Source organism: Microtus pennsylvanicus, chromosome 10 (assembly GCF_037038515.1).
Source record: "Microtus pennsylvanicus isolate mMicPen1 chromosome 10, mMicPen1.hap1, whole genome shotgun sequence".
Taxonomy (NCBI): domain Eukaryota; kingdom Metazoa; phylum Chordata; class Mammalia; order Rodentia; family Cricetidae; genus Microtus; species Microtus pennsylvanicus.
In genome coordinates this window covers 47,402,443-47,423,970 of record NC_134588.1, presented here as the reverse complement: position 1 = coordinate 47,423,970, position 21,528 = coordinate 47,402,443, and the positions used below count along the sequence as shown (strand labels likewise).

Genomic DNA, 21,528 nt, shown 5'->3' with positions numbered 1-21,528 from the left:
TTATTAAGTACAGTCCTCTGCCTCACAGTCTGACACAGCAAATGGAGGGAGAAGGATCCTGTCTACTATTGTAAGGGGTTTATAAAGACAAGAACCACAAAGCAGTCTCAAAGTTACCGTTTCAAAGTACAAAATTACTTTCCTACATCACAGTTGGCTAATGGTGAGGTAAAGCTCAGCTGTTAGTTCCTGATAGGCTGTTAGTATCTAAGAGGGATAGCAACAGCCCCCCTGGTTACGTCCTCCAGACATCTGCTGACCCTTTGCTGACCACAAGGGCTGTCTGAAATATTACTCAGCTGATAGGAGAAGATGGGCTGTCAACATCCTCTGTATGGGTGGGGGAATGGGCTGCAGTCAGCACCTTTGTGTAACTTAAGGCTTCTCCATTAACTCATACTTCCTTTTAAGAGGGGTCCTGTGGCCTTCAGCTTGTCCTGGGGGCTGGGGCGGGGGTTCAGCCTTCAGCTTTTCCATGGCCTCCAGCTTTTCCTTCCCCAAAGGGCCCAACACAGAAGTAGAATCTTTTCCAGCCTTTCAATATCCCTAAAGTTAGCCAATAAGATCTATTCCCTTATTTGACCTCTTCCTCCTCGTGAGGCTGACTACCAAAGTCCAATCAGACAATCAGAAGCCCCTTATATCACCTAATTAACATGCCCAATTAAAATTAAACACCGCATCCTAACATGGGGTTTCCCCGTTACCTTTATTTTCCTATGGACCGTGTCTGCTCCTCTCTTCCCAGAGGCAGTCTTTTGTCCATCTCGAACAAATACCTGTTCCCCCTTTCCCTTGTCCCCCACTTCTCCCTGTCCCCTATCTCTTTTACCACCAATCCTAGCCCATTCTAACACTGACCTCTCCTTCTCTGTTACAAGGAGAGGGCCCGCTGTTTATCCTTGCCGCCTGACTAGCTTAGCCCCCGAAAACCACACACAAATTGTATTAATTAAATCCCTGCCTTGCCCATTTGCTCTAGCCTCTTGTTGGATGCAGAAAGTGTGGAATATATACACATTAGAGTACTATGCTGCGGTAAAAAACAATGACTTCTCGAATTTTGCATGCAAATGGATGGAAATAGAAAACACTATCCTGAGTGAGGTATCCCAGACCCAAAAAGATGAACATGGGATGTACTCACTCATAATTGGTTTCTAGCCATAAATAAAGGTCACAGAGTCTATAATTGGTGATCCTAAAGAAGCTAAATAAGAAGGTGAACCCAAAGAAAAACATAAAGTTATCCTCCTGGCTATGGGAAGTAGACAAAATTGCTGGGGAGAAAATTGGGATCTTGGGGGTGGGGTGGGATGGGGTAAGGGGAGATGGGGAGAGAAAAATGGGATGGGGAGGATGGGGGGAACTTGGGGAAACAGGATGATTGGGATAAAGGAAGGTTGGATAGGGGAGCAGGGAAGCACAAATCTTAGTTAAGGGAGCCACCTTAGGGTTGGCAAGAGACTTGAACCTAGAGTGGCTCCCAGGAGCCCAAGGCGATGTCCCCAGTTAGTTCCTTGGGCAGCTGAGGATAGGGAACCTGAAATGACCCTATCCTAGAGCAATACTGACGAATATCTTGCATATCACCATAGAACCTTCATCTGGTGATGGATGGAGATAGAGACAGAGACCCACACTGGAGCACCAGACTGAGCTCCCAAGGTCCCAATGAGGAGCAGAAGGAGGGAGAACATGAGCAAGGAAGTCAGGACCACGAGGGGTGCACCCACCCACTGAGACAGTGGGGCTGATCTATTGGAGCTCACCAAGGCCAGCTGGACTGGGACTGAAAAAACATGGGATAAAACCGGACTCTCTGAACATGGCGAACAATGAGAGCTGATGAGAAGCCAAGGACAATGGCACGGGGTTTTGATCCTTCTTAATGTGCTGGCTTTGTGGGAGCCTAGCCAGTTTGGATGTTCACCTTCCTAGACATGGACAGAGGGGGGAGGACCTTGGACTTTCCACAGGGCAGGGAACCCTGACTGTTCTTTGGACTGGAGAGGGAGGGGGAGAGGAGTTTGGGGGAGGGGGAGAAGGGTGGGAGGAGGGGGAGGGAAATGGGAGGCTGGGAGGAGGCAGAAACTTATTTTTTCTTTTTCTCAATAAAAAAAAAGAAATGGAAAGAGAAAAAAAAGAAAAAGAAAAATAAGACTAGGGAAGGCTGGTTAGCAGAAGAAAACCACTGTGCAAGGGCCTTAAGGTAAGATTGCAGAGAGCAACATTCATACAGAAAAAGATCAGAGAGACGGCATGATGGCGAATAGAGAAGAAACAGGTCGGGAAATGAACGAGGACCAGAGACAAGAGCCTCAATCCTCGCCTCCATCACAAGTCACTCGATGTGTATTTGGAAGCCCCTGAATTAAGCGCCAAGAGCGCTGATTATTGGTTTCCCACTTTCCAGACACATGATCAGAGCTAACTTAAGGTGACCAATGTCCAGCAAAACACATAGGGGAGACAAAATCACTCTTCAAAAGACCCTCTATCTTTTGTGTTTCCATAGACCTTGATTCCAATTTTCCCTTACTTCATCTACTCATATCTAGACATATCTGTGATGAGCACAGGCTTGCTTTGCACCTTACCTAGTAAATGCTTTATTTTTCTCAAATGTATGTATATTGAAAAGTATGTGTGTGTATATATATAATAGCTATGCTCACTTCAGTTACCAAAGCTCTGATGACCTGAAAATAAGACCCAACTACTCTGTGACTGGCAGTTCCTCTAAGTTCTGCTAATTTCTGTTTTTCTAAACATAACTGGCCCAGCTACTCTGATGAGTATCGGTGAGTCTTCTGGACACAGGGGTTGGGTTTGCTAACCACTGTAGCAGATTTATAGCACAGTGCCTGAAGTGCCCAGTTAAGGATGGTTTTGTTTTCCTTGGCGGCAGTCTAGTGTGCAGCTACATAACAGCGGCTTGCGTATTCAAGGTCCTTAGCACTCCTTCACTCTCTTTAACTCTCAAAACAAGCTTTTAGCTGTGTAATTGACCATGGTCTCAACTTCTTCACTTATAAATTAGTCTAATAAGCTCCTCATGGAACCTGAAGGAGCCACTTCTTCACTGGTGGAGTCTCTGGAATCTGAGACAATATGAAAATTTTAACACTGTCTTAAGGGTACCCCTTTTATGCAAAACATCAGTAACAGAAAAAAAAAGCAAAAGAAAATCTCTAAGCAGAATTGCAGAAGGAGGACTGAGAGAGTAGTGAGCCAGCTAGACAAACTGCGGGGCTTTCATCTCAAATCAGAGCCCCCAGGGTAGGAACAGTGTTTGCAGCAGTGTCTGCCTGAGCAAAAATACAGGGGACGCTGGTTTCCAGGACACAGGCTACAGTTTACCTATGTCAGGCCAGCTGCTAAGTGCTACATTCCTTCTTCTGCTGAAATACACGGGCTTCCCAGGGAACCCGAAGATTTCCTTGCTGTCTCTGCCTCTGGTGAGAATTGAGGCCCTGGTGCCATTCATTCATTCTGTAGCCTCAATCAGTATTTTCATAATCAATGTTAACTTCCTCAAAGATTGCTGGGCTTGGTCCAGTAATTACATGTGATGGATGGAGGGGTCAGTGGAGACTGACCAGTAGCTTTTCCTGGAACCTTAACATTGAATAGAAAATTATGCCTGGCGGTGGTGGTGCACACCTTTAATCCCAGCACTCAGGAGGCAGAGGCAGGCAGAATTTGAGGTCAGCCTGGTCTACAAGAGCTAATTCCAGGACAGCTAGGACTACACAGAGAAATGTTATCTCAAAAAACGAAAACACACACACAAAGAAAAAAAGGAAGGAAAAAGGAAGGAAGGAAGGAAGGAAGGAAGGAAGGAAGGAAGGAAGGAAGGAAGGAAATTATGTCAGATACAACGATATCAGGGCTTTTAGCTAGACAGAAGGCTACAGCAACCAGAAGGAAAGTTTCTAGTTTTAGATTATCAAAGCAGTCAATGAAGAATACTTCCTTCCAATGTATCGATTGTTCGTCTATGCAGAGTGAAGATGTTTGTTGTGGTGGTTTTTTTTTTTTTTTTTGAGGTTCTCAAGCTTGGTCACTTCTCAAAGTCATCTTCTTAGCTGTATTGACTAATTACAGAGGAATGACTCGGGAGACTCTATTTATGGCTAAGCTGAATAACAGGAACCATGTTTAGCTATTGCATTTGCACTAGCCAAAAACTCTCCATAGTTAAGAGCACTTATCGCTCTTGCAAAGGGCCTAGGAAGGGTTGTCAGCACACCACGACAGCTGACAACCATCCATAACTCCAGTTACAATTTCAAATCCAGGCTCCCCGATGTCCTTTCTAGTCTTTGTAGACACTAGGTATTCATGTGATGCAATACATACATGCAAGCAAACACATACATATTAATTTGTTATTCTTTAAAAAATAAAATAGTCACAAATGGACAAAATATATGAAGTCTCAGTTTACAAGACACTGGACATAACAGAACTAAAGGCAGTGATCTCAGGGACATGGACAGGATAAGGGTAGATAAGCACTATAGTGGTCCTATCTCACAGTCCAAAAAATGCTTCCAGCCTCTGGTGCGTAGTGGAATTCTATGGACTACTTGAGCTAAGCAAGAAAGTTGGGAATCTGATGATGTTTAATTGGTAGGATTCTCAAGACAGAGGCTCAAAGAGAAAAGAAAGAGTGAGCAACCAAGGGAGTAAGGAGGCATACATAAGCACCAGAAGGGGATCAAGAATAAACTTTGGAGGGCTACAGGGTACCTTTGAGTTGCTGGCCAAAGCATTAGGTGCACACACACACACACACACACACACACACGAGAACAAGAGGGGGGCAATAGAGACATCTTAAAACAAGTATCTGAGTTTCACACAGGTCCAAAAATAGTGTCTGCTCCCAATATTCAAAGGTAAAATAGGTTTTCGCAGCAGGGAAATAATTGGTCTTGGGTTGATAACTGTCCCGGTCCTGGCTAACACATCTCTAGCAAGCAAACAAGGAGAATTAGACTGTTTTCAAGGAACTTAACTACATTCCAGAAGTACCCAGAACTATTTGTAAAAGTATCAAAAATATCCAATCCTCAACAACGTAAGCTTCAAAATGGAGATGAGAGCAATGGAGAGGAAGACAAAAGAAGGAAAGGAAAATATATTAAAGGCATGAGAAGAAATATATAAATATATAAAATGAGGAGATAAGTCAGATAGCTAAAACTGACTTAGAACTGGCACAAGCACTAGAATTAGCCAAAACACCAAACAAGGTACCACAACTATATTCTACATCAAGTAGAATAAAAACAACTAGGGACATAGACGATATAAACAACCAAAGCAAACTTCAGAGGGGAAAGCAACAATGCCAGAAGTTCACTGCTTCTAATTCATTGCTGGAAAATAACAGCAGATCACATATGGCAAAAGAAGATAAAAATAATTAAGAAAAGACTGCACACAATAGATTTAATATGAAAAGAACAGAGTCAAGGTGACAATAGTAAAGAGGCAAGAGTATGAACGGGGGAAGAAATCAAATGAGAGCCCCATGGAGGACTAACTATTTGTACACTCACAAAATACTGAACAGAACAGAACACCCAGAAAGAAATAAAAAGATGATCAGTACACTGTGAAGACAGAAGATTACAAACCATTCGAAATGAAACAGAAAGAGGAACATGTAAATATACATATACAAACCAGCGTTACCCTGTGGGCTATCTTCCAGCAGCCTATCCAGTTAACTACAGTACCCAAGGTTTGCCTGGGGATGGGGTGCGGGGGTCAGGAAGAGACTTGGGGAAGAATACCTGAAGAACTCAGTCTGAAAGGTTCCCAATAGTTTGAAGATAATGAAACAAATATGCAAAGAATTCAAACAACTTTCAGCAAATAAACATAAGGACACAGCGTAATAAAACTTCTCACAAGCAACGATAGGAATGCATCTTAATGTCAGGCAGAAGAGGGGATCTTTCCCGGAAGAACGGAGATAAGGAAGAGAGTGCGTGGAGGGATAGAAACAGTACAAGGGAAAGACGGGAGAAAACATGAGTGAAGATGGTGGCTCGCACTTTAAATTACTTAAAAGAAGCCATATTGTCTCAACCCAGGATTGTATAACCATTGACAATGCCTTTCAGAAAGGAAGACAAACTAACATTTCACACTCAAATACTGGAAAGGCGTTTTGACAGCAAATCTTTAGCATAATAAATGTTAAAGGAAGTCCTTCAGATGGAAGGCTGCATTTATTAAAGAGGAACGGAAATGGCAGCTACACAGCAAATATGTGACGGTTTTCTGGTTTAAATCACATTAAGAAGATAACTAACTGATCCCCACTGACACTGAGCTACGAAGAGGGCACCAGGAAGCAATGATTGCTGGGGAGACCACGGGGGAGAAGCTCAAAAGCTGGGCAATGAGCTTGACCTGAAACTAGTGTCCGTCAGCAAGCTACATACAGCTCACGCGACAGCAGTTCCTGAAATGGAAGACAAGACAGTTATATTTCCGACACAATACCCCTAGTAAACGGATTAAGCCAAGACCGAATGTTCTAGACAATTGTATTGAAATTAAACAGGTTTTGGCAACACTTAGAGGAGTAAATGATAAAATGGCAGACAGCAACAGCACAGGTACCCCTTCATTTAATCCATCGCCGACACATCCTTTGCAGCCACCTGGACATATGTTGCAAGATTATACCCATGAGTGACACAGCCAAAGCAAACTCGATGGCAGTGACAGCGAAGGAGAATCGCATGGGACCAGTCTGAAGGACACGGAGCCATATAAAAGAGGGTCGGGAGAAAACAATGGCGGAGCTGAACTACTTGTGAAAGATCATGACCGCCTTCAAATTCAGATAGCCTGATAGAGGAAACGATAAAAACCACTGCTATGGCAACAAAAGACAATATGACTCCACAGAGAGGAATGCTCAAGTCAATTCATAGCAAAATGAACATGTGGGTTAGCGATTTCCTCCAGTGAACAGCCTGATTCACTGGGTCAACCTTAGGAAGAATCAAAACCCCATTCGTCTTCAGTGGTGTGGCTGGCATCTGTACCGTCCCGTTGCTGTCCTGTGCTTACTAACACTGGCAGGACAGCTCCAGGGACTCTCCACAACAGCCACCTTCATGCCCTGATCTGGAATAAAAAAAACTAGGAAGGGAGAACACGCTACCCAAGTGTTAGTCTACCGCAACGATGAATTCAAATCCGAGAACAATGGTGTTGTAACCTAGCTGGACCAAGTGGACGCCAGTTTTCTGGGCTACTTTGCAAACACACGTTGTTCTTTTCTTTGGGTTGGTTGGGTTATTTGATTGTTTTGAGATAGGGTTTCCCTGTGTAGCCTTGGCTGTCCTAGTACTTTCTCTAGACCAGGCTAGCCTTGAACACACATTGCTCTTCATTTTAAAATAAAAACCAAATTAAAAAAAAAAGGTTTTCATCTGTTTTTTGTTTGTTTGTTTTTCTCCTGAGGAGGTATATAAGCAATTGCAAATAGAGGGCTCGGGTTTCAGTGAGTGTTGAAGCCTGGTAGCCCCTGTGCCCTGTGGCTGGACTCTCTCACAATGCTAAGCTTTCCAGAGCCAGACTGTTCTACTTCTATCCCTCAAGACTGAAGTAGCAGGCACCCTGTGCTAGGTGTGAATCTATTCATCCCAAACCTGTTAGGTTCCTCCAAACCCTCAGGTGAGGTCTCACTGCTGAAAGTTATGACTCCCAGCACCCATCTGTCTCCCAGCACCCATCTCCTAGACCGGGTCCCGACAGTGCCAGAATTATAAACTACCCACCAAGACGCCTTCACCTGCAGCCAGCCCTCAGTATCTATCAAGTGTGTCTAGTTAGTATGGGGCTCCTCAATAATCCCGAATGATTCGTTGCACCCCAGGGCTATTGATTATGATGTCTCCTTTTAATCTGTTGGCTGAGAATTCCTTTAAAAGGAAGTTAAATTTTCCTTCTGTAACCTTAAAGATTTGGGGAAGTGTTTCATTTGTTAAGTTCTCCCATGGGGCTGAAACTTCCCCATCCCCACCCTGACAAGGAATTACAGGCAACTAAAGAATGCGGAGAGCAGCAGAAAAGAGCCTTCTGCGGGAACGTGTTTGCTGGTCCATAACTTGATAACTCAATACCAAGTGGTGACATCATATACATACAAGTAACAATATATGGACTGAACAGATTGTATTTGCATTTATAGGGACACATATATACATACATATATGGGCATACATATATATGTGTGTGTATACATCTGTGTGTGTATATATATATATATATATATATATATATATATATATATCTCACAACAATTAAAGAAAAAGAGGCCAGAGGTCATTAATTATATTAATTTAATGTAATTATATCATTTATTTTTAAAAATTCAAGGTATTGGCTGGGCGGTGGTGGTGCACACCTTTAATCTCAGCACTCAGGAGGCAGAGGCAGGCGGATTTCTGTGAGTTTGAGGCCAGCCTGGTCTACAGAGCGAGTTCCAGGACAACCAGGGTTACTTAGGGAAATCCTGTCTTGACAAAAGAACTAAAAAAATTAAAACAACAACAACTAAAACAACCCTCTCTTAGTAAATAAGGCAACAATGCCTGCCATCATCTGTATTAAACATTGTATTGGCGGTTCAAACCAGTGCAAAAAGGAAAGAAAAACAAATAAAAGCTACGCAGGTGGGAAAGGAAGAGTAAAACTCCTGTGCACAAAGCTCTTTATGGAAATCTCACTAAAGCTATGGACTGAGCTCAGCAAGGTTAGAAAACTAACACATAGGGGGCCGAAGAGACGGATGGCTCTGTGGTTAAGACCACAGACTGCTCTTCAGAGGATCCAACTTCAGTTCCTAGCACTCATACTGAGTGGCTGACAACCAATACCTCTGGCTTCCATGTGCATCCATAGGAGCATGTGGCCATGCGTGCATGTGTGTGCGCGCATGTACACACACACACACACACACACAACTAAATAAAAATCTCTTTTTTAGAAATGAAAATTAACATGTAAGAATCAATTATATTTCTACCCAGAATCTCCAGGTAATCTGGAATTCCCTGGAGAGCCACCACTCAACATCTTTCCATATGTGGCTCAGTGGGCAGATCTCACTGAAAATCAGTCAATCCCCTGCCTCAGTTATAAGTGTCCTTCACACAGTGAGGGGCAATTTGTTTGAAACAAAACAAATATATAGTACAAGTACAGAATACTTAGGGATAAAATTTATAAAACATGTGTATGACTATACATTGAAAGAGGCAAAAATATTGCTGAGAGAAATTAGAACTCATAATGCCATGTCTGTAAGAGCTTCTCAGTTAGGTATCAATTCTCCCAGTTTTGTTCTTGGTTTGTTTTTACAAGTTAAATATAATGCTCATAAAAAAAAAACTCTCAGCAAGCTCCTTTGGTGACATTGGCAAATAGGTTTCATAATTCAGGGAAATGCAAAGAATCTAATCACATTGGCATCTGAAATAAAGAAATAATTTAAATACGAACACCACCCCATTCCATGACACTGTAAAACCACAGTGAATGAGAACATTCAGTATGCTTTTGGTCTCAAAATAGAAGAGTACGCCAGTAACACACAAGACTCAGCACAGAAATGTGAAAAGCAGTATTTGACAAAGATATAAGCGCAATTTAATAAAGAAAGAGCCGTCATTTCCACAAATTTTGATCTTCCAACTGGATATAAATACAAAATGCATAATATCTAAGATAATATACGCGCTTAAAAAAATCTTTTTTTGTATCTTTGGATACAGTTTAGACAAGGATTTTTTTCTTCAGATGTGACACTGAAAGGACCATTTATCTAAAAACAAAACAATATCAGGACTTTTAAAATTGGACCAGCGAAATGGCTCAGCAATTAAAGGCATTTGCCACCAAGCCTGAGGTCCTTGGCTCAATCCCTAGGGTCCACACGGTGGAACTAGAGAACGGACTCCTCTAATGGTTCCTGACCTTCACATACATTATATGGTAAATGCGCCCACCTACATACTCACGCAAATCAGTGAATAAATTTGAAAAAAAGTAAAGGTTTTCTTTAAAAAGCATTTTAGAAGAACAAACAGGATGCTAGAGAACGTGTTACAAATCACATTGAAAGACAGAGTACAGTACACAAGCTGGTGAAAACCTGTACATCATTGGCCACTGGAAAATGTGAACTAAACCTGTTGTGAGACACCATCACAGGCCTTTGGGTGTGTCTATTATTAAAAGGACTAATATTAAATTTAGTAACGATGTGGAGGAACTCTAATTCTTACACGCTGCTAAGAGAATAAAATGGCATAAGCACTATTAAAAACATTGAACCATCTCTTAAATGTTATGCACGTATATGACCTAGTTATTCTACTTTATATATTTCTTTCAAAGAAATTCAAAAGTATGCCCACATAGCAACTTTTACATGGATGTTCATGAAAGATTGATTGATAATAGTCCTAGATTTGAAAGAATTCAAATATCCATCAATAGATAAGGGCTAATTTGCCATTTATCTGTATTTGCCATTTATCTGTATAATGAAATACTAGTCAAAATGAGTGAACTCTTTTACCCAGCAATCTGATTGAATCTCAAAATTATTGTAACTGATAGAAGAAAAATTAAAGTATTGATCTTGTTTATATAAAATTTTTGAAAATGCAGATTATTTTTAATTGTTTTTATTGAGCTATATATTTCTCTCCACTCTACTCCCCTTTTTCCCCTCCCCTTCTACCCTTTTCCAAGTTTCCTATGCCCCCAATTTACTCAGGAGATCTTGTCTTTTTCTTCTTTCCATGTATTAGATCCGTGTATGTCTCTCTTAGGGTCCTCTTTGTTGTGTAGGTTCTCTGCTATTATGATTGTAGGCTGGTTTTTCTTTGATTTATGTCTAAAAGCCACTTATGAGTGAGTACATATGATAATTGTCTTTCTGGGTCTGGGTTACCTCACTTGATATGATGTTTTCTAGATCTATCCATTTACCAGCAAATTTCAAGATGTCATTATTTTTTTTACACTAGAATCATTGCATCATGACAGAAATCATATCAGTGGCTGTCTGGAGGTGGGGCTAGAATAGTGAGGCGGCACACTTATAAAAGGCAAGAGAAGAACCTCCTAGGTGACCAATGTGTGCATAACTTGCATTGAAATGGTGGTCTCATATGTGTAAATCAAAATTTATGAAACTATTACAGATATGCTTAGCTCAGATGTTCAACATTAATAACATTGTTCTGAGGAAGGAGAGAATCTCTGGGATAGGGGTCTAGGTACATGCATTTTTAAATATTGTATAAATGTTAAGAGAGAACCACTGACTTAAAATGGAGGACTGGAGAGGAGAAGCAATGGCTGTCCCACGGAGGGTTTAATGCACACTCGTTTCCTCAACAGTCCTCACAGACATCAAGGCCCTGGCTCTAGTTCATCTGTGGTACTGAATTACAGCCTAGCCAAGGGGTGCTGACGATGTTGCTAGACTTTGTGAGGTATCTTTAGCATCCTACTTCCGTGTTTCTTATGGTCCCATTTTATCTTGTCATTTTAATCCATCAAAGAACATTTGCTTATATATCTATCTGACTGTCATTTGTCCTACAAACATAACTTACTATAATAGTTTAAAATACAAATAGAATAGAGAAACATCAAACAGTTTTTTTGGGGGGGCTGGGGCTCTTTTTATAAAAACACAATACAAGCATGTGTTTCTTTCCTCAAACCTCATTCACAATTTCCACAGAAGGAAATGGGTTTTTTGTTTGTTTGTTTGTTTTATTTTCAGGAGACACCAGAGAAGATTATCAGCTCATCGTAGATCTCTCGGACTATATACACTAATATTTGCCTTCTAAAGAAAAGCCCCACAAAAGAATGGTGCAGTAGAAATTAGCTGTCTGTCTAGAGGTTATTCAGGTATGATGGGAATCCTGATGAGACCCAGCAAACTACAGTAGCATCTCATTTGCTTGACTCATGACCGCAACAACAACAAAAACAATCTAGAGATATACCTAGGCATCTGTGAAGTTCTTTGGCAAGAAGATGAATGGGTGGAAAAGAAGCCTCATGTAAGACAAACTCACACAGCAATGTCAAGAGCAATGGCCCCAGCTAAGACTCCTGGTAGCACTGGATGCCTGGTCTACACTGGCCAAGTCTGAACTGTGATCAGATTGGTGAGTACCCCATCAGAGAGCCTTCATCCAGTGACTGATGGAGGAAGACTCAGAGACCCAAGGCCAAACCCAAACATAAGGCTGAGCTTGGGAAGACCTGCTCTGGAAAGGAAGGAGGGTTTGTAGGAGCCAGGGGGTGGGGGTGGGGTCAGAGACATGGCAGGAAAACCCATAGAAATGGCTAACCCAGCTCATGGGAATTCACAGACTGAACTGACAACAAAGGAGCCTGCCTGGGACCTAACTAGGCCCCCTGCACATAAGTGACAGCTATGCACCTTGGTCTTTTCCTGGGACTCCTGACAATGGGAGCAGGGACCTGGTGCTTTGGCTGGCTCTTAGGAACCTATTCCTTATGCTGGATACCTTCCCCAGCCTGAATACAGGCAGAGGTGTTTGGTCTTAAAGCAGCAGTTTGATATTCCATGCTTTGTTGATAGCCATGGGAGGCCTGCCCCCTTCTGAGTGGATACAGAGTAGGGGTACATTAAGGGGGGGAGGGAAGGGGACGAGAGGAGGGAAGGCTACAGGCAGGATGTAATAAATAATTCAATTTTTAAAAAACTAACAAGCCAGATGCTAATTTAGGTTCTGATTTTTGTTTTCCTGATCAAAAAATGAGCCAAGATAGGAACGTAGGAGTTATTTTTATCATTACAAAAATTCAAATACAAAAAAAAAAAAGGTGGAGATCAAAGGACCCGTGGAGAAGGCTTTGGCTAGCATAAACCCTGAGAAGTTGCCAACAGCGGCATCTGTGCTGTGGTGGGTGGGATCTGGGCTTTCTGAGACCTGAGTCATCACCTATGATGGCACCTCGGTGCCTAGCAGCTGCCCTTCCACATGGCCCTGTTAAGTTCCCAAGTTCTCAGTGTCATTGCCAGCCCTTCATCTTAACACAGAAACAATGTATCTAACACAATGCAATTTTTCTTTTCCCCTTCTTCACATCCAGGTATTAGCCTCTCTCCCCTTTACAGTTAAACTTAGAAACAGCAACAACAAAACAAAGCTGCAATTGTGTCCCAGCCGCTCCTCTCTTGGAATGTACTTTCCCACACCATACTGCTGTGTGGTAAGTATGAGACCATAACATAGCAGAGCAGTGGCAAGCATAAACTCTGTGACCATAGAATCGCGACTCTTCCCTGAGCAAGACGTCTGAGCAAGTTATTTGTCTTTCCTTGGCTTGGCTTCCTTACTTACTATAAGGATAATAATAACAGCAATTACCTCTGGGGTCCTTGGGAAGGGGGATGAGCTCTATGGGCACAGCTCTTGGAGCGACAGTGATGGGCACATGGTGTGTGCTGTTGGCTATTGTTATGGTTGACCACACTTTCCACCTCCCATCATCCCTAAATCCCTTCTTTGACACGCTCCTAGTTTTCTGTCTTCCTAGCCAATTATCACCTTTTACCTGTTTAGGAGTTTCTTTTTTTCTGCACACTACACAGGCTGAGAACAAGGTCGCTTCTCATGCCACCAAGTGGAGTACCTCAGCAGTCCAAACATGGTGCCGAAGGTTTGGAGGATTCCTGGGGAGCCAATGGTCATCTGTCCAGACTAGAAGGTGGCAGGAGCTGAACCGAGATAATATTGAAAGATGGAGGCAGCGACAACAGGATGAACTCACTCAGGAGCAAGAAGCAAGGGCTATCACAGACAGCATGCTTTTGCCTTGGTCCTCTTCATATCAAGGCTGCTCCCAGAAGCCACCGCTCACTCTGGAGCAGGCTCTCCCCACCCCGAGTTAATCCTTCCTATCAGACCTGCATCCATGTGTCCTTTGCTGATTCAAGACCCAATCAAGTTACAACCTAGACCAGTGGTTCTCAACCTTCCTAAAGCTGTGACTCTTTAACAAAGTCCTTTATATTGTGGTGACCCCCCCCACCACAAAATTATTTTGTTGCTACTTCATAACTGTAATTTTGCTACTGTTATGAATCATAATAATTGGTCATGACCTACAGGTTGAGAACCACTTACCTATCCTATCAAACCCTCTAAAGTTTGATTTTATACCAATTGCTCAGTCAGTGGATTCACCATCTCTCCAGGTGCCCAGGTTAGCAACATGAATGATAGTTTGATTTTTATCCATCCTTTTGCACACCATAATCCATTGCTCAGTAAGTCCAACCTTGAATCAATCTTTAACTTATAACTACTTGTAATTCCCTAGTCAAGGCTACCTCCATTTCCAGTCTGGATTATGACATATGGGAGAGAGGGAGATCCAGTTCGTCTTCCTTCGTTCAGTCTGTTTTCTTTCCACACAGTTCTTTGCCATGAAACTTCATTAAAATACAAATTAGTTCCCACTCTGTGTTAGATTTTCCAGTCGCTTTCCCTCGTCCTTAAAATCTAGCTCTCTGGACATGCTGCAGACGGCTCCTCCAGATCTGAACATTCTCTCACCATTTTCGCCCATTTATAATCCACAAAGCAGTAGGTTAGGTGACACTCAGTATCCTGGGTTTTCCAAATTTACTCTCACTTTTAGACTCACCTTCTCCTTCCCACACCCACTCCCTGACCACCATTTAGGTAATTCCTACCTGACTCATATGATACTTACCAAATCTAACAAATTTCGTCATTATTCTGATCATGATGGCTGGTTTTATATCTATTTAAATTTCATTTTAGCATCATTGATTATGAAAAGGTTTCATATTTTGTTTGACTTATTTGCAATAGTTCACATGTCCCTCATTTATGATGTAAGCAAAATCCTAGACCTATCTGCTTTTCCTCTCTGTAAAGGTTACCTTTTAACAACTACATGATGGCTTTACTGTTAACTCATTTCGCTCATCCTGATTGGTAATGAAATTGAGGCAGAGAAAGATGAAGTAACGTATCAGCAGGGAATAGATGGACATTTGCCTTAGTCCATGCCCTCAAGTATTCTCCAGTAAGCTAGAGGCTTTATCCGTTTGTATGCCAAGCTAACTAAAGTCCTTACAACAACACCTGGAGCAAGGCAGATCTTCAACAGAAATGTGATAGCCTTGGCCAAAACCCAAGTATCTGAAGACTTCCAAACTGAGTTTCTCACAGCTCCTCATCTTAGGAAGTGGGGAGATCAGCCGTAGCTACCCCAGCAGATCAAAACGCATGAGAACAAGGCAAGCTGGGTTTGCTTTCCAGACTAGCTGCCAACTAGTTCTTTCATGGTGTCCTTCGGGGAGAGAACACAAACTCTAAGCTAAATGTGATTAGGACAGTTGAAGTTACCTGAAACACAAGTTACCTCATTCCTTGCATCACAGGATTCCTCACAACACAAGAGTCAGAATCTTGATGAACATTTTAGCCTGCTTACCCACTGCCGTTTTATTACTTGTGCTAACTCCGGGATCTAGATGAAGGCCAGGCATATAATAGGGACTTAAAAATACTTGTTTGAATGAATGAACAAATGGAGTGGCATTCTTGCTGATGTTTCAATGAAAGATTTGTAATGAAAGAAACACATCGAACCAACTCCAGGCAGCATTTGACACAACTGAAAGTTTCTTCCTTGAGATTTTCCTTTCCTGTGTCGTTTGGAGTCCTTGTCTCTTCTGGAATCTAAAGAATTTCTTACACCTTCTTCTTGATTCTGACCTCTTGTTCTCCTCCAACATTCTTATCTATATATTAATGTTTTTCCAATTTCTGATCTCAGCTTTTATCTGCTCATGAGCTTGACAGACTTGCGGTCAATTCAACCATTGACATCCTCATGATGAGATCAAACTCATTGTGTTCAAAATAGGAATTATCATCACTTTTTGCCCAAGCAAACAAACAACAAAACCAAAAGAATCCTCTTTCTGCTCATCTGCCTCTGTTCTCTCAGTGAATGTACAGGTATTCATTCACTCAGGGGTCTGAGTTAGACTCAGGTCTTATTTGAGCCCACCCCCTCCCACTAGAGCTCAGTTTCTCAAATTGAGGGTCACAGAACTGAATGTGGAGATCATGAAAAATCTCACAAGGGTAAAAGGTTACAGACTATAGAAACAAAAATTAATTTAAAAAATCAAATGGGCAATGAATTTGAGATGTTTCTGGCAGTGCTCACCCTTGTGATGTGTACCTTCACTGTAGCCTTGGTTCTGAACACACGACAAGCACGCTTGGCCCTGCACACGATGTCACACCACCACAATACCAATGAGCGCTCTGGTACACCTCCACTCAGATTCAATGCTATTGTGTGTAAAATTGCAGTGTTTTTACCCACTGTACATGCTCAGGTTTATAATCATATACAATTAGTTTACTTACAAAAAAGTCTTTTAATATTTTCCCACCATCAGCATGTAAGTATCAAATTAATAAATCTGTGGATTGCATTTTTCAGAATGTTTGCTGATAGTGAAAGTTTATACAACTTGTTTGGATGAACAAGTTAATAAAGACATTACACCTAAGAACATCCACTAAAGCATTATCATTGGCTCTTTGTACCCCTGCTCCCAAGAAAGCATTTGCAATAAGAAAGCATGGAAACCGCATTTAGTGATGGCAAAGGTGACAGAGACTCTGGGAATTGTGTGAGAGGCTGAGGTGAGGCAGTACTCTGCACTGTGGCAGCCAATACTCAGGTTCAGCTTTGGTAGCATTGACATGAGCTATGGGATCAGACGGAAGGATGTGGTGGGTTTTCAACACTCAGTGTTGGTTATAACGCTCTGGGGTATTGTGGTCACTTCCCAACAGGCTTTTGTTGTAGTGAAGTTGCAGTCTGAAGAGTGACTAAAATGACATTCAGATATGAAACCATCTGAACTAAAAGACAGTTTCTCCACCCAAAATATGCTACTCTGTCATATTGGTTACTTTGAGCTGAAGGCCTTTGAAAAACAGCCCATCCAGGAAGGGTATTTGGCTTGTCCCTTTTCTTCTGAAGGCAGAATATAAATTTCCCGTGAGAATGGTGCCCTCCCTGTGCCAGGAAGAGGAACGCATTCTTATCACTGGAGACAGGAAGTCGATCTCTTGAGATGAATCTGTACAAACAAACCTCACGAAAATAACCCTTGTCTTCCCGTAGTTTCTCCCATATATTTCCCAGCCACTTTTGAACAATCTGTTGTCTCTAGATGAGCCCTTTCCCCTACATCTTTTCCTAGCTTCGCATTTATCATGCTTTGTTAAAACAGTATCTGCATTCTGAGTCTAACAGCTTTGTAGGCTTTTCAAGTCTGTGAACACTCTCATCCTCCACATTATTATTATTATTTAAGTACTTTTTCCTTTTATTAAATTGTTCCTTTTCAGCTTAATTTACTGCATCTAGGAGTAGACTTTCCTCTTCCAGACATGTGAAGTGAGGAAAATTAAGGGCTCAACACAAATAAGAACACTGCCTTCGGCAGATGGGAGCTCATACAGAGACCCAGAACCAGACATTATGCAGAGAGCATCTAAATTGGAGGTCTCCATTGCACCCCTCACCTCACCACTTGGGGAATCCCACAGAAAAGGGGACAAAAAGAGTGTAGGAGTCAGAGAGGATGGAAGATACCAGGAGAACTCAGCCCACCAAATCAACTAATCAGGGTGATATAGGCTCATAGAGACTGAAGCTGCAAGCACAGGGCCTGAATGGGCCTGTGCCAGGTCCTCTACCTTACATTTTATGCCTGTTAGCTTGGTGACTTTTGTGGGACTCCTAACTGTGGAAGTGGGTGTACCACTGACTCTTTTGTCTGCTCTTGGGAACCTTTTCTTCCTATCGGGTTGCCCTGTTCAGCCTTGCTGTAAGGCATTGCCTTGTATTACTGTATTTTGTTTGTTTGTTTGCTTGTTTGTTTTGCTGTGTTTGGATGTTGTCTCTTGGAGTCCTGATCTTTTCTGAAGGGAGACAAAAAGGGAGTGGATCCAGGGAGAGGGGAGGTAGAGGGGAGCTGGGAGAAGTGGAGATAGGGGAAACTATAGTCAGGATATATCGTATAAGAGGAGAATCTATTTTCAACAAAAGAAGAAAAAAGATCACTGCCTTCAAATGAAGGCAGTCCCTTCTTATCTTGAGTTTCTGTGAGTTTCTATAGTTAAGATTCTTCTGTCTCTTAAGTTCAGATCCAGTATCTACAAGAGGGATGGAAGGCAATGAGGCTCAAATGTACTTGTTGATTGGTCAGGGACTATAGCAACTGGGTTGCTTTTGTTAAAAAAAAAAAGAAAGAAAGAAAAAGCATTTTTCTTATTTGTGTTAATGCCACATCATTTGTGTATATATTCCAAGATTGATTTCTTAATTTCTTTCAAGTCCTTGGAACCCTATGGAGGAGCACGGAGGGGATTTCCAAGTCAAACGATTTGCTTTTCTCTGCTTTTCTCTGGGAAAGCTCATTAGATGCAGGATGCTTCCATATCTTCTAGACTCCCGAAACACGTGTGTGATTCCAGGCTTTATGGCCCTTGCTGACTGTAACTAGCTTCTGTAAAGCTGTTGAAAGCAGCTGCTGTGGCTCATTTCTTCTCTTTCAGGATTTCCAAGTGCCCCTAGAATGGATCTGTTTGCACAGGCCAAACCATGACTATGCTGAGTGTGAAATAGTTCTCCCCGAGCATGGTGTCTGTTCTCACTGGAAACTGAGAGACTAGGTGGGGGAGCATGGAGTAGTTGGCTGCGCAATTATATTTGAACATGAATGAAAAAGAGCTAGCTTGCTCCTAAATGCCATTATTAGGTGTGCTCTCCCTAACAATTAGCTATGTTCACTCTTTAATCATACATACCCTATTTCTCCCTTGAACATTTTATAGAACTTCAGTATCTCATTGGATCAGGGCAGGAAAGAAGAGCTATGGTGACGATGGTAGCAAAGCCCACAACTGTTCTTCATGAGCTATGGTGATGATGGTAGCAAAGCCCACAACTGTTCTTCATGAGCTATGGTGATGATGGTAGCAAAGCCCACGACTGTTCTTCATGAGCTATGGTGATGATGGTAGCAAAGCCCACGACTGTTCTTCATGAGCTATGGTGATGATGGTAGCAAAGCCCACGACTGTTCTTCATGAGCTATGGTGATGATGGTAGCAAAGCCCACGACTGTTCTTCATGAGCTATGGTGATGATGGTAGCAAAGCCCACGACTGTTCTTCATGAGCTATGGTGACAATGGTAGCAAAGCCCACGACTGTTCTTCATGAGCTATGGTGACGATGGTAGCAAAGCCCACGACTATTCTTCATGAGCTATGGTGACGATGGTAGCAAGCTTCACAACTGTTCTTCATGAGCTTTTTTGAATCAGCCATCCATCATGCCTAAAGCACAGTAGATTTGGAAGTGGGTACCCACCCTCAACACTGAAATAAAGAGGATAATGTGTTTTGTTCCTCTGAATAAGAACAAGAATATTAAGCAAGACCATGAAAGCCAAGGTGAACAGCTCAGTGGACTTCTAATTTATTGACAGACTGATCATTCTGAAAAGACTCTCAAGTGTTTAAATATTTCTGGTGCAAATTGAAAAAAAATTATGAGCATGATTGAGAACATACAGAATTGCTAATGGAACTACTTAAATTAAATTTGGGACATTCTTTTAATGTTAATAAAATTTGTAATCATATATGAAGTTTACATGATGGATTCCTTATGCCTTTATACAGTATGATTGCACAGTTTTTAATCTCAACAAATGACAGCTACAAATGACATTTAGTGAGTACTTACTGTGTGCCAGGCATGGTGCTAAGAGGTTGTATAAATTTTATTACTTACTATAACACCATGTGGGATCATTTTTCAAAAACCTTAGTTTTTTTCTTTTAAAGGCAATGATAAAAACACTTGACATTTTTTTTGAGTTGACCACATTATTCTAACGGCAAAAGGGAATCATTGCATCTAATCCCCTAAATAAATAAAATTATACAAAACTTGGAAGTACAGGAAATGTCTATATTATGCAGTCATTCAAAGACTTAAACAATAATAGCAATAAACCTGTATTTATGGGTCATGTGACTCTTTAGATGAGGTAAACTGATTTATTACTGATCAGGCCCCAGGCTCTGTAAATATCAGTTTTCTTCTTTTAAGTTGGGAAGCTGATAATGTTGCAGAAGTTGCTTAAAAATTCTTTTTACTTTGTGGAAAAGATAAGTCCAAAGATCCTGATTTATACTCCAACATCTTGTTCTGTTTTCCAAGTCTTTTATTGACCCCTTTATACCACTTTTATACCAGGTTCCTGGCACCATGATTAAAAGAGGCAAATAACTGATATTCTGAGTACCATATATTTAAATGAGAATTGTGTAGTTAATGTTTTTAAAAATTATACTTGAGTAATCCAATGACCCTCTGAGGTAGGTGCTTACAGCCATTGTTCTTGTAAAAAGAAATTGAGGAGACAAGTCCAGAATAGTTCACTACTGCCCCCAAAATACATAGATAGCACGTGATAAACTCAGGCAGTCTAACATCAGGGTTTTCTCACAAGAAGGCTGAAACGTAATAGGCAGATAACGCAATGAAAATAAGACAGAAGGGAAAAACCACGTGCTAATAAATGGTAACTTAGCTCTGAGTCTACATGCAGGAACATCTTTGCTTTGCTGTATGTAGTGTGTAGCCATTAGACGTGGCTTAAAGGGGAAAATTCATGAAGGAGAGAGGGTGATTTAAATAAACATTCCTGCTTATCTCCTTTGCCAGCCCAGTAGGGTTGCATCACAAGAAGCTCAAACCAAAACAAGACAATGTAAAACTAGTCAAAACCATGACAGGAACAAACCAATTTTCTCCTCTATATCAGATTTGTCTTTCTTTTACCGAGTCAACAAATGGGTCTGCTAATTACCAGGGTCTCTTGCTTTGCATTCAGGTCAATGGAGAAGCTTCCTGGACAGTAATTGAGGGGACGGCTCACTGGTGATGGACATGCCGGTTCTGAGAATGCTAAGTTTATACAGGAAGTCAGTGTGAACCAGAACTCACTGGCACCTAGCAAAAGCAGATTTTTCTTTTAGCACTTCTGCCAGACTCCCTCATTGAAGATTATGGTGGTTTGAATGAAAATGGCCCCCATAGAACTCTCACCCATTCTCCAGCATCGCGTTGCCCTGCACGCTGCCATGCTTCCCATTGTGACAATGGACTAAACCTCTGAACTGTTAAGCCAGCTCCAATTGAATGATTTTTTTCCCCTTTATAAGAGTTGCTGTGCTCATAGTGTGCCTTTATGGCAATGGAAACTCTAAGACAAAGGCCCCTTAGAAAAATGCAGAGAGCCCCCCCAATATATGCATGTGCTCTTCTCAGTCTCTAT

General features: G+C 41.7%; 1 pseudogene; it reads left to right on the top strand.

The window, feature by feature from the left end:
* Positions 1–2,265: 2,265 nt before the first annotated feature.
* On the top strand, positions 2,266–14,577 carry LOC142858119 (Golgi SNAP receptor complex member 1 pseudogene; annotated as a pseudogene).
* Positions 14,578–21,528: the final 6,951 nt, after the last annotated feature.